At 47.1% G+C, this 16292-nt stretch overlaps 1 long non-coding RNA gene across 3 annotated transcripts; it reads left to right on the top strand.

Moving 5' to 3' along the window:
* Positions 1-417: 417 nt before the first annotated feature.
* LOC123113671 (uncharacterized) lies at positions 418-3908 on the top strand. 3 transcript variants are annotated; one of them, XR_006456116.1, is made up of 4 exons: positions 418-1076; positions 2339-2433; positions 3142-3256; positions 3604-3908. It is a non-coding gene; the product is annotated as an uncharacterized lncRNA (long non-coding RNA). The 3 variants fall into 3 exon arrangements; XR_006456117.1 differs by having other exon boundaries at positions 3564-3908; XR_006456115.1 differs by lacking the exon at positions 3604-3908 and having other exon boundaries at positions 3142-3352.
* The last annotated feature ends 12384 nt before the right edge of the window (positions 3909-16292 follow it).

The raw sequence follows: 16292 nt of genomic DNA, 5'->3' as shown, positions 1-16292 counted from the left end.
ATATATTTATATTATATTATATATATATATATATATATATATATATATATAAAGATAAAGTAAATTAGGTTTCTGTCGTCCGTCGTTAGCGTTTTTACAGAAAAGTCCCTCTATTTCTTAATATTCAACCCGCAGTCCAATTTAAAGTTTGTCCTGGTGAGATAACGTTTCGTATTTTGCAAAAAGAACCCTGCCACCACGGCCACCACAGCCACTTATCCACTGCCGGCCTCCACAGACGGGCAGGCGCTGCCGGCACGCTTGCCGCGGGCGTCCGCTCCGCCCGAATCCAGGAATGGGGCGAGGCGTCGCGGCGGCGTTCCTGCGCGCCTTGTCGGCCCCGGAGCTGGCCTTGGGGGGGGGGGGGGGGGGGGGGGGGGGGAGGGCGAGGCGTCGCGGCGAAGGACGATAAGATGGCCGGCGTGCTCTCTTGGGGCGACGCGTCGCGGTGCTCCGGTTCCGCCAAATGACGGGAGAGGGCCAGGCGTGGATTGGCGTAGCCAAGAGCCACGAGTTCGTCGGCGCCGGCCTCCGGAGCTGGCCTTGGCGGGCTGAAGCGTCGCGGCGGAGGGCGATAAGGCGGCCGGCTTGCTCTCTTGGGGCGAAGCGCCGCGGCGCTCCGGCTCCGGCAGAGGGCCAGGCGTGGCTTGGCGTCGCCAAGAGCCACGAGGTCGTCGGCGCCGGCCTCCGCGCCATGCTGGACAAGCTGTTGCTGCCTCCCTGCGCCGCCCAGCTTCAGTTCTCTGAATCCTTAATTTCGTGTGGTGATTTGGACGGAATTAAAGACCGCGTCCTTCTCCAACACAAATCAATGTCCAATGTAATCGAGTTGGAGTCTGTGTTCCTCTCTGACACAAAAGCATGTACTGCCCGACACGGATTGGACTTGGCTTCCATAAGAAGGAAGGATCCTCGACCGGAACGTCCATTAGGCTGCCATTGCATTGCAACTTTCAGAGGAACGCCCAATGTTGCCGGCGGAGGAAAATCATCCTTTGAGCCATACTATGCCGAGTTCGCCGGCAGAAGAAGAACACCCGATGAGCTGTCCATCGCCTGAGGCGGCTACACCAGAGGTATGTCTCCCTCGAAAGTTAATCAGCAATACAAGCCCATGTTTCAGTTTATTTTTTTTGAAAAACTGATGCTACTTCCCATTGCTCTGTAGATTCTGTTTTTCCCCTTAGTTCTCTGTATGTTCATGTGCTTCCCATTGAATCTTCAGTTCTCAAATTCGTTGCAACTTGCAAGCAACCCTGATGCAGAACCTAGATGCCTAGATTGATGTGTGAAAAAAAAGACTAATGACTTGCGTTTTAATTTGGGACATGCATGGATAATGTGTGTATCTACATCTACTCATCAGTGAGGACGGGGTTAGCCCTTAGGTTGGTATCATTATTTTTATATCTACTCATCAGTTCACTTAGCATATATAGTGGTGTATGCATCATTGCTCAACTTCTGGCAATACAATTCCAGAAAATAAATAGTTTCGGCCATATGTGCTCGCATTAGCATCAAATAGCTAACACGGAGTTAAATGCTCAGATGTCTACGTGCAATAGCTTAAAAAAACAAAAACTTTAGTGCCTTATTTTTAATCCGTATGTTTCAGTAGCCATCTAAAGAATCATGCCATGCTGCCTTCTGGCTTTTTAATTTGCTGGAGGCATTAAACCAACTACTTTCTCTGTTTTATTATGTATTTTGCATTATGTTTCAGCTAATCAGCGATAGAAGCCCCGGTTTCAGTTTATTTTTCTGAAAAATTTGTGCTACTAACCATAGATTGAACCAAGAAATTTCATCTTGCTGACTACATATACCTGAACATGGTGGCTTGAACTTGGTTACAGTAATTCTTGCACATGATGCCAGAGTGATACCTTGCATCTTTCTCAATATAATTAATTATTAGTTAGCTGCTATACCATTGTGTTTTCTGCCATGGGTGTCTTCGAAGTTGTTGTGTTTTCTGTCATGGGTTACTTTTTCTTTTCCAAAATGTATTTTTTAGTTGCATGTATATATCACATTGCCAATATTTGCATGTGAGTTAAATGATGCACTTGGTAGGATCAAAGGGTTCAAAATTTCTACATGTTCTGATCCAACATCGCATTAATTTATCCCAAAGAAACCGTAAAATCGAACAATTCCTTTGTTCCTAGCTGATTGTGCTGTGCATTAACACCAGTGAAAGGAAGGAGGAAGAAGAAGGGGGAATTAGTTGCAGCATGACCATATCTCCCTCCTCGCTGTAGAATTATATGTTGGTGTGAGCTCAGTTTGATTTGACCTGGTTTTGATGTCTCTGCTGTGTGTACGCGTGCAGGTGCCAACGGTGTCTGATCAAACTCAGGTGGAACCAAGGAGGTTCGGCTCTCGGACATTGCACCAATGACGCTGGATGATACCGACGTGCATACTGTAAGTTTCATTTGTTCAGATTGGAACCTTTCTTCCTGTTACTTTGCCGTCAAAACTGAAAAAGAGTGATGCTAATCTATTTGTTCAGCATTTACATGATATATTTCTTCTAGCCAATGAAATTTGGTTCACATTTGTGTGTGTATGCATATCCTATACGGGAACCCAGATTTTTCGGACCAACCAGTAAGTATCAATTATGCAAAACATGTGAAACAACCAGTAAGTATGGGTACTGATTGTAAGAAAATAAATATCAACAGGAAGGAAGGAACTGGAGCCTGTAGTGGTTACAGGGAGCCAACTGTCTGTTTTGACAACATGGAATGAACATTTAATCGATGTATCTAAATGTATATATTTTTAACTCACCGTGCCCCTCCTCCTACAGACCCTGTTCAACCTCATGAAATCAACTCGCATGTCGAGGAGCCTAGCTCAGCAAGCTGTTTGCATGCTCTGTAGTTCCTATTCTGAACATATGGGTTAACTTCTTGAACCCATGCTTACGGCATCAAGTATTACATACAGTTTTTTCTTTAATCTACTTGTCTATAGAAGAATCTGGATGTTTCCGAAATGTAGATGCTATGTTTTAACAATTTCAGAACACATATGATTGCTAATGTGATAACTTATTCATTTTAGATAGTGTGTTCCCATCGATCCATCCATGCACTGAACCGGTAATTTTCTTACTCTGTTCAGGTTGCAATCACGAACGAGCAGCAAATTTTGCACTGAACTACTGGCATAAGGCAGTGAAATACTTTTTGCTCACGTCTGTGGAAGTTTGGAACATAAGAAGAACAGATAACAAAGTGTATGCACTACACATATGCTACTACTTAGATCCTTATTGCTTGTCTTGCAATGAAAGAGTACATGTCCTTCCATATATATAGGACTTACAAACTAACTAAGGACCGAGTATTTCTACTAGCAACTTATTACTCATCTTTGTAATTTTATTGTCTCGGAAGCATAAAGGTAAAATTTAATAAATCTCTTTCTTTTAAATGGGCTCTGTTCTGAATCTGCATTAGCATATCAAGGCCATAGACCATAGATATGAATAATTGACAGGTTGCTCTTTTCTCATATTTTAAGTTGATAGGGAAATTTTACAGATCACATGCTTATAGGAATGACTCAATATTCTCATGGCAGAATGAGGATGGGGTATTCTGTGATCCAACATATGTTCTACCATCAGGGCTGATGGCATTCTTTGGCACTGCTAAGCCGCTTGATAAATTATGGCATGAGATGGGCCTTGGATATAATCCAAGCATCAGCCCTTGGTGATCTGTGGTGATGCAGTGACGCACCTTACTGGAAATATGAACCATAGCTTGATGTTGCTTTCAACCTATACAAGGCTATGTGGAGAAAGTATGTAGAGATTGAAATGGAATTCTTGACACTATGTAGCTTTGGTTTCTCAAGTAATTAAAGAAATGCTCCAAGAATAAGGCCACCATCGATATATTTGTTCTTTTATGGACAAAAGAGTTTACATGCGAATTATCACTTTTTATTTGTTGACAAGTTTCTTACCTTTGTGCTGGTCAATTCTTTTTATGTAGATTTTGATAATATATATTTAGCTAAGATGCATTAGATCATTGTAGTATAGTCGAAGGGGATGTTATAGATGAACATTTGTGTACTATTTGTAGCGAACATATCTCCAATTGTATTATTGGAAATTAAGGAAATTTTTGGCATTTGCTACGTAGCGAAGCACTAAAATGGCATGTGGGGACACGCACATGACTCAACCCCCCTCCATGAAAAAGTCCACAACATTACAACTCAAAAGCGAGCGGGAGTATCAGGGCAGTATATGGACTTGATGCAGGAGTAGATCGGTGTATTATAGACTAGGTGGAGGACTAGCTCACATAGGGCGACTCTCATATCTAGCTTGAAAAGATTATTTTTTAAAGTTTTAAACATTTCCTTGAGTAGTTCAATGACAAGTGTGTCATGCAATGGTTGACCTCATCACCTTGGAATTGATCATGTTCCAACGTGATTTGATCAGGTAAACAGCACGACCATCATCGTTGTCAAGGGCTTAATGAAGGATAAGTGGCAACACGGACGGGCTATCGTGTTGACATAGATGTCATGTTGAACTATACACGGACGCTGCCCTCGGGCCGGGCTCGGGCCTACCCGGGCCGGGCTCGGGCCTAGATTTTGAGCCCGAATGCGGGGCTGGGCTGGGCCCGGGCCCATCGTTTTCGCGTTTGTCTGAAGGTCGGGCTGGGCCTGCCCGGAGCCCGATGGGCTTTTACATGTTCGGGGCGGGCTCAGGCCCAGAAAACAGGCCCGATGGCCGGGCCGGGCCCGGGCCTAGGTTTTTTGCGTCGGGCTTGGCTAGGCCCGACCCGAAGCCTGGCCCGAGGTATGGCCAGATATGTGTTGAACATTAAAAATATGGACGAAACGAGCATGTAAACATACTTTATTAGGTTATATATATTTATTAGGTTATATATAGAGAGGATTTTTTTCCCGTTGCAACGCACGGCCATTTTTACTAGTAAAAATAAACTGCAATACAATAAATACCACTAAAATGGCAATTAAAATAGGTGAGGTATACAACTAAAAAATAGGGGTGAGGTAATAGGTAAAAAACACAGGGGATAAAAACCGCCGTCGGGATTTGGTTAAGGATCTAAACAATCCTGACCTTCTAATGCGGAATTAAATACAAACCAGGAAAGGATTTATAAAGGAGATAAATAATTACGGCGGCGGATCCATACGCTCGACATATTGCCCTAGCTAGATTGGATCGGATGGAGCCCTTGAGTGAGGTCGCATCGCAGTGCGGCTCCGGCATGGCGGCCAGCCTCCCGCCGTCACGGTGGGCCGACCTCCCAGCGGACCTGCTCATCGATATCTCCGGCCGCCTGCGCGACGTTGTCGACTTCGTCCGCTTCCACGCCGTCTGCAGCCCCTGGCGCAGAGCAGCGCCGTCACTGCCATCTCCGGCAGCGACCCACCGGACGTTTCTGCCGTGGCTGCTCGCGATGTGGGACAACCTCTTGGTGCACTTGCCACTCAACTTCGGATGCATCTTGGCCTTGCCGACATCGAGCGACCGCCATGGCCGCGACAGCTTCTTCCTGCCGGACGAACCATCTACCAGCGACGCAATGAACTGGGTGGTCAGAGAAGATGGCGCGGCCGTCTGGGCTTTCACGGCGTATCCCCGGCCAACACTCACCGACGTTCTCACCCGAGCCGTCACCAAGCTGCCTCGATTTTCGGAGGTGGATGCTGATGACGATGAGATAAAGTGGCAGATGAGCGATTCTCGTGGCATTGTGTACCGCGATGGCACCGTCTTTCTGTACAATTTTTACTCGCGCGTCTTCAGGGCGGCCATCCTGCGTCCTGGTGATACCACGTGGACTACTGCGGAAAGAAGTCTGACTTTGTTGGAGAAAGGCTGCCATCTGAGTGCTGCATATCACGATGGCGAGATCCTAGTCTGCGTGAGGCTGAACCTTTGGTTTATACTCAAGCCGGACTTCAAAGGCAAAGGAGTCGCCGGCGGCGGCGAGCTCGACATGATGAGTGATGCAAGGGGTGGAATAAAGCGCCATAGCTACGTCTTCGAGTCACATGGTGAGCTAATGTGGGCGACCGTCCTGGCCAAGCAGGACTGGTGCTCTGGTCGCACCGGGCACGACCCGGCGGGCGCAGTCTCGGTGACGGTGCATGCTCTCGAAAGGGCCTATGGTGGTGCCAAGATGCGTTGGGTGGCCATGGACGGCCAGAGCTTGAGCGACCGCGTTCTGTTTCTTGGATCACCCACAAGCTTCACCATGGATGACACGCCTACGGGGGTGGGTGGGTGCGCCTTCTTTTTCTTGAGGGGCTTCTTGCTCAAATACAGCTTCATCAACGGCGAGGCTAAACTTATGGACGGGCTGAGCCCCAAATGGGGTTCCGTCAAGGCGCATGTGTGGCTCCAGCCCCCTCCACCAGCCATTGCTCCAATGAACAAAATCAGAAAAAGGGCCAATGCTTCAACTAGGAAGAAAGCCAGAAAAAACAATAAGCAATTTAGTGGCTTGAGGGCGCCACGAAAACTGTAATTTAGTTATTACTCGGAATGAGTTTTGAGCATGTGAACTGTGGTGTTAGCAAAGCGTATGTTCCTAAGTCGCGTAAGGAAATTTTAATTCTGAGCCAATGATCTTAAACATCGATTCTTTGTGAAACAAACATTAAGCAACATTGTTGTCTTGTCTACTTTATTGTGTGCATCCAAAATCTGATTGGAGCATTCTGCGCATAGGCCGGCTTATCTTTTCAAAAGATCCGCCAAGTCATGAGCCGTATGATCCACGATACTCATCATACGATCCCTCTTCTTTGTTTCCCACATAGCAATAAGACCCTTGTTGCAATTGCAAACAAGACCCTTATTACTGAGCATTCCGGCATGCAAGAAGAGCCATGTTGCAATTGCATCTAAACCCTTGTTGCAAATAACATCTCCAGTTTGCAGCTGTGTCCATCACCATTATAAAACAAGACCCTTGTTGCAATTGCAACACGAACCTTTCCTAACATCTGTGCCTTCCTTGCAAAACATGAGCGCCGCCGGCTCAATTGGCTTCTTCTCGGAGACCCTCGGGCTCGTCTTCTCCGACGACGCCGGCGCCCTCCATTGCCTCAACTGCATTGATGGCAGGTGGTCCGCGTGGAGTAGCGTCTACAAGTGTTGTCGTGCTCATAGCAGCTGCAGTGGGTTGCAGCACTTGCAACACAGGAGTTCCAAGGCGATGTTGGCCTTGATCATCGGTGCGGTAGCCCGACAGGAGATGGACGGACAAGAGGGAGAAAGGATTTGGGCGAGAAGGGAACGCCGAGGAGGAAGATAATGGGCAACACTTCTTGGGGAAAATCGTGTGGACTAACATGTTCGGTGAGGGATAAGATGGAGAGAGGAGAGCGGTGCTGCGTTTGCAATATACCCCTGTTTTGTCGGTACAATGGCAGCCAGAGCAAGGTTGCAAAACCTAAAATATGGATAGGGTTGTTGTGTGCCATTCGACCAAAAGAAGATCCAATAGGCAAGGAGGCGGTCGACGCACGCAGTGTTATCCGTTCGGTGAGCGCTAGCGTTTCTAAATTAGATTAAGGTATGCCTTGAATATTTTTTAACAAGAGATATTGTCAAAGGAACTCTTAATTGTTATCTTGCAACATTGTGGTAGTTCTGTCTGACAACGCGACACCATTAGCATTTTCACACTGCAAGAGATGACACCGAAAAATGCGTCGGAACTACTTATCTCATAGTGTTAGTATCTAGTTTTCTTTTTGTGTGTCTCCTTTTTGAAACGTGGTTTTCGCCCGACTTTTCTCAGTTAACTAGGCAATTATCTTCTCCTTTATGAATTGGCAGAGTTTCGCTATCAACGAGAACGCTGCCACCCACTGAAAAAATATATATTATGTTCTAATGATCTAGAGGTACAACCATCCAACCATTGACTGATTCTTCCTCGTTTTGCTTCGCTTGTGTCCCACATTCTTTTCTTGGTGGGCATCTTTCTACGGAGCAATTTCTCATATGGTTTTCTCCCAATTACACGTGAAAATTTTCTGTGATCATGGTACGTTTTTTGAAACGAAATCATATGATTGCAATGCCATTGCTCAAGCAAGATATTGCAAGACATAGTCAAGAGGTCTCATGGCAACACACAAGGTATCTTCTAGGATTGAAGAGAATGGTAGCATTACTCTATTTTACATGCACTTATGTGCCTTTTCTCTGTTTATGTTTAAATTTCTTATGCTCGGCTAGCTTCAGTTCGCAAAGATCCTTCTTTAGTTTTTTAAAGATAATCTAAGACCCTTCTTCATGTTTAGTTGTGATTAACGGGCCCGTTAGGTGGTGGGGCAAGAGGGTAGGCGGTCCGGTCTCCAAAAATCGAATGTTGGTATGCCATGGTCCAGGGGGACTGGGAGCTAGGCCTGCCTGGGACGTAGTTAGCCTGCCGAGCCGCCTTAGCACGCACATGCTAGGTCCATAGAAATGCTCGCCTCAAGCGATCGATGAAGTGGGCCGACCCAACAAGGTGTAGCAACCCGTGTTGGGAAGCTTCTAGGATTGGTTCGTTGAACCTTCAACCCGGTTTGGGTGGGTTTCGGGAAGGTTCTATGGTTATTTTTTGTGTTTTTCTCTATCATTTTTTTATTTTTTATTTTTTTGTTTTCTTTTTTCCTACTAGTTTATTTCCTTATTTCCTTTTTTATTTCTAAAATACACGTCGGATATTTTTAAATACATGTTAAAAAATTCATATACAAATTGAACATTTTTTTATACATGTGGAACATTTTTAAGTACATGTTGGACAATTGTAAATTGCCATCGAACACCTTTTTAAAACATACAGTGAACATTTCAAAAGTGCGCTTTTAGAAAACATGCAAACATTTGTTAAGTGTTAGATTATATTTTTCAAATGCTACAAACAATTTTTTTCAATTGCACGAAAAAACTTCTAAATTTCGTGAACACTTTTTAAAATGTCAAAAAACATATTTTTAAGTGTTTTATGACCATTTTGGAATGGTTTGATATGAATTACATGAATAGATATTTATATTTTGATGAGGTTTCGTAAAAAGATCATGAACACAATTTTAAATGTAACAAACATTTTTGTGAATGGTGTGAACTTTTTTAAAAATTTGGGTAAACAATTTTTATACTACATGAGCATTTTTTAAATGCGTGTTGAATGTTTTGAAAATATAAGTAAAATAATTTTTGAAATGTGTATTTCCAATATTGCAAAATAATTACAAATAAAAAGGGGGGGGGGGCTGCTAAAATCAAATTACTGAAATCCAATCATATACACATTTTGAATCTAATTTAAATTCCTGAAATAATTTGTAATTTCAACCTAAAATCAAATTAGCACTGCCATAAATGGTGAACACCTAGTTTATCTTGATCTGAATTTTGTTTTGAACAACTATCACAACATGGCAACTAAGAGAGGTGAGGTAAAATACAAAGATAAAGACCACCGTCGGGGTTTGGTTAATGACTAAAGAGTCCTAACCTTCTGATGTGGAATTTATTTTGAAGAAAACCTCCAATTTATTCATCTTCAATCATTGCAATACGACAAACATCATAAATAAGAAAAAATACATATAGATCTGTAGGTCACCTAGCAACGACTATAAGCACTGAAGCGAGTCAAAGGCACGTCGGCGTCATCGCCCCTCCTTCGCCAGAGTTGGCAAAACTTGTTGTAGTAGACTTGTTGTAGTAGACTTTTTTTAGTAGACTTGTTGTAGTAGACAGTCGAGAAGCCGTAGTGCCAAGGCCCCCATAAGATCACCGATGAAGAGTAGGGTAGATTGGAAGGATCCAACCTGAAGAACGACGAACAGATCCGAGCAAATCTACCAAAGATAGATCTGTCGAATACACACCTCTACACGCCCACCGACGATGCTAGATGTATCATCAGGATGGGGGCTTGGCTGGGAGAATTTTATTCCATCTTCAGGGAGTCGTCGCCGTCTTGTCTTCATGAGAAGGACATAAATCCTAACAAAACTAGAAGAAACATGTGAAAACGGAGCCCTCCCACCTGCAAGGGCAGGCATCCACTGTGCCCCATGGTTCAAAGGCCACCGTGGATGAGACGGACCGGCTGCGGCGCCGACTGGAGGCAGAGGAACCCTAGGACTTTTTTCGACCCCGAGGCTGCTACGAGTACCTTCTTATGTGGAATTAATTAAGTACATTCCAGGAAAGGGTTTAAACATTCAACACATTACACACATTTTTGACTGGTACAAATGTTTTTGATAATTCCGCGAAGAAAATTTTGACATTGCATGAACACTCTTTAAATGCCAAGTGGACCTTTCAAACAATATAAGTAAAAAAAATTTAAATTGCTGACAAATTTATGATTTAAAAAATATCTTAAAATCAAATTGACACTACCATAATTGGTAAAACCTATTTTATCATGATCTGAATTATAAAAATTAAGCTTTAAATGAAATAAGTATCAATTAAATGGCAATTAGAATAGGTGAGGTAAAAATACAAAAAATATAAACCACCATCGGGGTGTGGTTTAATGACTAAAGAGTCCTGACCTTCTGATGTGGAATTAAGTACAAACCAGGAAAGGATTTAAAGGAGATTAATAATTACGGCCGCGTAGCATCCATGCGCTCGACATATTGCCCTCAGATTGGATCGGATGGAGTCCTTCATCAAGGCCGCGTCGCAGTCCAGCTCCGGCGTGGCGGCCACGCCGGCCAGCCTAGTGCCGCCACGGTGGGCCGACCTCCCAGCAGACCTGCTCGACGACATCTCCGGCCGCCTGCACGACGTTGCCGAGTTCGTCCGCTTCCACGCCGTCTGCAGCGCCTGGCGCGAAGCGGCGCCGTCACTGCTATCCCCGGCAGCGACCCAACGGACGTTTCTGCCGTGGCCGCTCGCGATGTGGGACGACCTCTTGTTGCACTTGCCACTCAACTTCGGATGCATCTCGCCAACGTCGAGCTACCGCCATGGTCGCGACAGTCTCGCCCTGCCGGGCGTATCATCTACAAGAAACGAGAACTGGGTGGCTAGGGAAGATGGCGCGGCCGTCTGGCTTTTCACGACGCATCCCCAGCCGACACTCGCCGACCTTCGCACCGGAGGCGTCATCAAGCTGCCCCGATTTTCGGAGGATGATCACCATGGCTATGAGATAAAGCGGCGGATGGAGAATTCTCGTGGCATTGTGTACCGCGATGGCACTGTCTTTTTATACAGTTTTGCCCGGTCCATCTTCACGGCGGCCATCTTGCGTCCCGATGATACGGCGTGGACTACTGCGGAAAAACGAGTGGGTTTGAACCAAGGCTGCCATCTGAGTGCTGCGTATCACGATGGCAATATCCTAGTGTGCATTAGCATGCATTTCTGGTTTGTGCTCACGCCGGACTTCGAAGGCAAAGGTGGTGCGGGAGGGGGGAAACTCCAAATGAGGAGTGACGCTACGGATGAAATAAAACGTTACAGCTACGTCTTCGAATCGTGCAACGAGCTAATGTGGGTGACAATACTGGTCGGGCAGGACTGGGACGACTATGGTTGCATGGGGAACGACCCGAAGACCACACCGACGGTGACGGTGCATACCCTCGTAGGGGCGAACGGCGGCAAGAAGATGCGTTGGATGCCCAGGGACGGCCAGAGTTTGAGGGATCGTGTCCTGTTTCTTGGGTCACCTCTGAGCTTCACCGGCGACGCCACACATCTGGGTATGGACGGCGGGTGCGCCTACTTTGTCTTCAAGGGATGCGTGTTCAGGTACAACCTTATCGACGGCGAGGCTAAACTTATGGAGCAGCTGAGTCCCAAATGGGGTTCCGACAAGGTTCATGTGTGGCTCCAGCCCTATCCACCAGCCATTGCTTCAATATACGAAATCAGAAAAAGGGCCAAGGCTTCAACGAAGAAGGAAGCGAAGAAATATCATAGGCGATTAGTGCCTTGAACGCACTCCGAAGATTGTAATATAGTTGCTCGAAATGAGTTCTGAGGAAACCTGTGGTGTTAGCTTGAAAGCATCTATTCCTAAGTCGCACAAACACATTTTATATCCAACTATGATCTGAAACGTCGATTCATTTGTGAAACTAACATTAAGAAACATTGTCGTCTAGTCTACTTTATTGTGTGCATCCCAAATTAGATTAAAGTAGGCTTTGTATATTATTTTTCTAACTGTATTTATATCGTCGAAGAGATGATTGAACTGTTAGTTGTGTCAGTTATGTCTGATGACGCGACATTGCATTAGCAATTCCACACTACGTCACCCTACATGTCATGCTTATCCTCCTTTCCATCCTCACTGAAGATGGTCACGATGTTCACCTAATCACAACACATTCGAATTTGGTCATGTTAGAAATATAATTGGGTTTAAGTTAGAGATAAGGAGATAGAGATAGAATTAGTTTAAACCACATGTAACTTGTCTTGTACTCCAAGTCTCTACCCCTTTTGTACTCCTATATATACCCTACACAAGGGTCAGATCAATACAACACATAATATTATCATCCTACAATTTCCACATGGTATAAGAGCCATTAGACCAACGTCGCTCGATCCTTGGTCCTTCCACGACTTCCGCGGCATGCCGCCCCCAGGAGATTAATCTCCTCTTCCCGGGGGCGCGGCACCCGATCAATCAAGATCGGCTCATAGTTTAGATCAATTCCTTAGATTAGATCAATTTCCAAATTTCATAGTAGATTGATTTTTTCTTAGCCACCAAATAAATCCAGCGATCTGCAAATCTGGTGATAATCAGTGCGAGATCCATCGTCGTGCGCCTCGAGCGGATCTACATCGACACACAGCCGGCCGGCGCCGCTCCGATCAGCCATAGCCATCTTCTCCAACAAAGACGCGTACCTCCTGATCACGGGAGGGTGATACTACCACGCACGAGATCTCTCGGCAGGAGCAGATCCCACGCGTCGCCTGCATGGAGTCATATGACAATTAGCCGATGCATCATCATGTAGACCTGACGCCGCAGTGCGGCTCCCTGTGATCGGATGTACATCGACAGCAAACGCGTGGCTCCATGGCACGTCCGGAGCGCTGGCCGGATCCATCCCGATCTCTGCCCGGCTGATACCCACGAACCAACCACAACTCCGGGCTCCATCAGCATCCATCCGGCGAAACACGAAGCAACCAGCAGACCCAGGTACGTCCATGCACTCAGATGAGGCTTCAATAAGGTCTGCATCGAGTTCTCCTGTACCGGCAGTATGCCCCAGTTTCAACATGAAGCACCGGGCAAACTGCACCGACCGATCTACGCCGAGCAAAGCAATTTACACTGATCTAGCCGGCCGGTACGCACCGGCGCCAACTGCGTCGACTCCACGCGCATGCATCTGATGTGTGACTCATGCGAGCGCATCGAGACCTGGAGGGCGGAACGTGCAACCGCACACCTCCTGTCCATGCGCATCCATCGACTCGGCTTCAGCTACTCGACGCCTCGCCTTCAACAACGGGTCACAGGCACCTACATCAGCACTTCTGCATCGCCGGGCTATGGATCTACATCTGCATCAACCAGACCAACGACATGCATCTACGTAACCGATCTTCATCTGCATTGACCCCGAGCCAAACGACATCAACCTGTACGACTACGCCGGGCTATGAGCGAACATACTTCTTCAGCATGGCGCGACATCGACACTTCGTCACGCGGAGGGACGCCTTCCAGCGACGCATCATCGTCGACATGCCGCTGCAATGTTATCGCCGACACTTCATCGCCAAGGTCTTCATCAACGTCGTCTTCACCAACATCTTCATCAACACACCGCCGCCGCCTCGTCCACAAGATGGGCACCTAGCGTCCTCTGACAGACTTTTCTGCAAGACGCGACCTCGACGACGGCAATGACCGCGTCACGACGACGGCATCGACCGCGTCATCCACGACGGCACGATTGCATCGACATGGCGTCACTATAGTGACGGCCCTACACGGCCACATGGTTCTGGCAAAACCAATGTGTGCTCGATGGGCTTCCTTCGGTCTTGGCAAACCGGTGGACTCATCGCCGACGGCACCCTCTGACATCCGCAAGGTGCATTGTCCACGACTGCAGCTCCGACATCTACAACATCGCGCAATTTTGCGCCTCCGGCTTTGTGCGGCTTCATCATCCACGACTATCTCGACCACGGCTACATCACATGATCGGCTACCTCGACATTGACATTAATGCCTACGTCTACAGCAACTCATTGGCAACAACTCCAGTCAACAGCGTCCGCGTCGTCACTAGCGTCCAAGCCACTCCCGCTGTGACTGCGGGAGGGAATAGAGGAGAAGGCAGGAAGGCACCAGAAGGGGACGCAGTCACCGCCCTAGGTGCCGACCCATCAGAGACGCAGTTGATGATGGCGCGGCGGAGAAGACGACGAAAGCGCAAGACTTCAAATCCAGTCGTACTCGTCCGCTTCACTCCCGCTACGACTGAGGGGGAATGTTAGAAATATAATTGGGTTTAAGTTAGAGATAAAGAGATAGAGATAGAATTAGTTTAAACCACATGTAACTTGTCTTGTACTCCAAGTCTCTACCCCTTTTGTACTCCTATATATACCCTACACAAGGGTCAGATCAATACAACACATAATATTATCATCCTACAATTTCCACAGGTCAATCCCACGACTATGAGCTCGCCACCACACGTCACACCTGTCATAGTGCCCGCGCAAAGGAATGTTTTAAACTTTTAAAGAATTGCATACCTCAACCACACCTTTTCACTCGGACGCATCACGCATGGGAGCTTGCTTTTCATCTTGTTGTTGCATTGAACCGACTGAGGCGTTGATCGCCCGTGCCCCAATGAGGATGGGGATCCTAGACATGAAGGTCATCCAATTTATTAAAAATTCCATCTCTGTCAACATCTACAATGCGATGCCTAAGTCCACGCAGTCATTATTAATTAATTCTTAACTCCGACGGTTCCAAACTTTGAAAGGTTGCAATAAACATACAACATGTTGCTACCATTGTCAAATTGGAGAGTGTAAATCATTTGACGGTATCCCGGTTTGTACAACCTATAAATTCAATCTTAACAATCACAAGGCTGAATGTGCATAAGAATCCTCACGCCAAAAGTATTTTATCTACTATATGGGTGGAGCCACTTTAGGTTTAGAGGGGCATGTGTCCCCGGGGCCCTTATCTTTTTGGGAAAAGTATATTTTTTGTCCCTGAACTCTCTCGAAAGTATAGAAATGGTCCCTCGACTCTGAAACCAGCAAAACTTAGTCCCCCAATTTATCAAACCGGATTAGTTTAGTCCCTCTGCTCACTTGAAGTGGTTTTTGAGTTGACCTAGCCTGGTTTTGACCTTTCTTCGTCGACGTGGCAATATTACTCTTTCATTTCTTCTTATCATTGTTGTAGCCATTTTGTCGAGCACATGGTGTGCGGTGTCAGCCGCTCCTGGCGGCATGTCTCCGTCCTGAGGTTGAGCGATTCAGAGCTTGTGACGGCGGCGAGCAGAAGGCAGTAACGAGGGATCGCCGGGTGGCATAGATCGAGTTGGCAGCGGCATCGGGGTCGAACTCGTCCGCACCGGAGCTAGGTGGTGAGCACGTCGCAGCGGCGGGCCGAGCTCGGCCGCCACAGAGCGTCCAACGTCATCGGAGCTCGGCTGAGGACGGCGAGCAAGAGCAGCACCTGCTATCGTGGTTCGCAGCGGCGGCGAGCTCGGCGAGATGGTTGGCTCGCCGGACACGAAGCGGCGGTTCCCGCGGGATGTTGTGGTCAGCTTCATGCTGGCCGAGAAAGAAACGACGTATTCCGCTCTCACCAGGTTCTTCTGGCTCCTGGCCGCCAACCTGCGGTGCGATCGGCGCATGCACGAGGAGGTCACGTGCCTGCCGCACCCCGCACGGAGGCGTCAACGACGACGGGTACGAGGAGCTGAAGGGGATGCACTACCTGCACGACAGGTCGCTGGATTCGTGGAGCACGCGGACGGCGGACCGCGGAAGCACGCAGACCGAGACGGCGTTCATGTCAGGGCAAACGTGGGACGCGGCGTCCGTGCACGGTGCACCAATTGCGACAGCGAGGCAATGCTGCAGCTTGTTGTCTGCCGTGAACTCCGCTAAGAGCGCCTCGCCGTCCGCACCATCGCAGGACAGGCCAAGGTCACCTGCTTGGCATGCCATGCACGAGGCAGTTTCCATGAACTCCTCG

The sequence above is a fragment of the Triticum aestivum genome, chromosome 5B, assembly GCF_018294505.1.
Source record: "Triticum aestivum cultivar Chinese Spring chromosome 5B, IWGSC CS RefSeq v2.1, whole genome shotgun sequence".
Classification (NCBI taxonomy): domain Eukaryota; kingdom Viridiplantae; phylum Streptophyta; class Magnoliopsida; order Poales; family Poaceae; genus Triticum; species Triticum aestivum.
Note: the sequence above shows the minus strand (reverse complement) of the source record. Positions and strands in the feature narration are given on the sequence as shown.